This window comes from Myotis brandtii, unplaced genomic scaffold (genome assembly GCF_000412655.1).
Source record: "Myotis brandtii unplaced genomic scaffold, ASM41265v1 scaffold439, whole genome shotgun sequence".
NCBI classification, from domain to species: Eukaryota; Metazoa; Chordata; class Mammalia; order Chiroptera; family Vespertilionidae; genus Myotis; species Myotis brandtii.
Window position 1 is genome coordinate 681,915 of NW_005366783.1, and position 1,202 is coordinate 683,116.

Sequence of the window (1,202 nt, forward strand, 5' to 3'; positions counted from 1 at the left end):
GGCGGGGCACTGGGGCGAGGGGCAGGCCGCAGGCAGGGCTGGCTTTGGAGGCTGAGTCACGTGCTCCCTCCCTGACCTTCACGTCAGATAATCGCACCTTATTGGTTCTTTATTGGCCGTGCAGTGACATTGTGGCAACAGCGGAAGCTTAGGAAACGGAGCAGCCGGCCAGGGGTCGCTGCCTCTGCCTCCTGCTGTGCTGTCCTCGGGCCGCCCGCCCGCCTGTCACCTGTGGGTCGCGCTCCCCCAGGTGCCAGGTTTCCTGGCTGTGAATCTCCCAGCGTCAGGCTGCTCGGGGCCCCGCGCCCTGGGGTGTTGGGTGGGAGCTGGCCAGGGAGTGGGAGCCGAGTGTCGGGCTGGTCGTGTGTTTGTAGCGTGTCCTGCAGTCCGTGCACGCCTGGCATCGCCTCATTTTTTTCACGGGTTTGGGTTTGGGGTGTGGGTGGTGGCCAGCTGGGAGGCCGGTGCAAGGGTCTCCCAACGGGGCAGGATGAGGCCAGAACCGGGGCAGGAGGAAGGGGCAGAGGTCGGGCCGCGTTCCGAAGCCTCTTCCCTCCAGGCTCAGAGGGCAGCCTGGTGGGGACAGGACAGGAGGACCCGGTGCTGTCACAGCACGGCAGCTGGAGGGTGGGAGCGGGCACAGGCCCCTGCTCGTTGTCATGAGGAGCCTGGGCACCAGGGGCGTAAGGGGTGACCCAGGCCACCTGGCTCCCCGGAGACCTTGTGCCCGCCCCCCCGGGGGGCTTGAGCTGCTGTCAGTCAGGCCGCCCTCTCCCAGCCGAGGTCTCGGTGGCCTTGGAAGGGACCTGGCCTGCAGGGTGGCCTCCCAGGTGGACGCACCTGTCATGCCCGTCCCCGAGATAAGGAAGGAGCCGGGCCCAGGAGGACCGACTGGTTTCCGCGGGGAGGGAGGGGGGGCTCCTACTCCTGCTCCCACGTCCTCCTCCAGAGCCCGGGCACCTCCTGACTCGCTGGTCACCTCTGGCAGGCCTGTCGCGCCCTGGCTCGGTTCCTCCGGCGCTCGGTGGCTGGTGGCATCAGGGCCTGGCACACGTGAAGCCCTGGCGCTCAGAGTCCTGGCCCGGTGGTGGCCACTCGGCAGGAAGGGAGCCAGTGTGGGGAGCTCAGCGCCCCCTGAGCCCCAGAGAAGCAGGGAGGGCCCAGGGACGGGCACGTACCCCAGCCCCAGGCCCGGGAGCTGG

At 69.1% G+C, this 1,202-nt stretch overlaps 1 protein-coding gene across 1 annotated transcript in view; it reads left to right on the forward strand.

Moving 5' to 3' along the window:
- Positions 1 to 1,202, forward strand: part of ACSBG1 (acyl-CoA synthetase bubblegum family member 1) — a 41,022-nt gene that overhangs the window by 5,773 nt on the left and 34,047 nt on the right. The gene's annotated exons all lie outside the window — the stretch shown is intronic.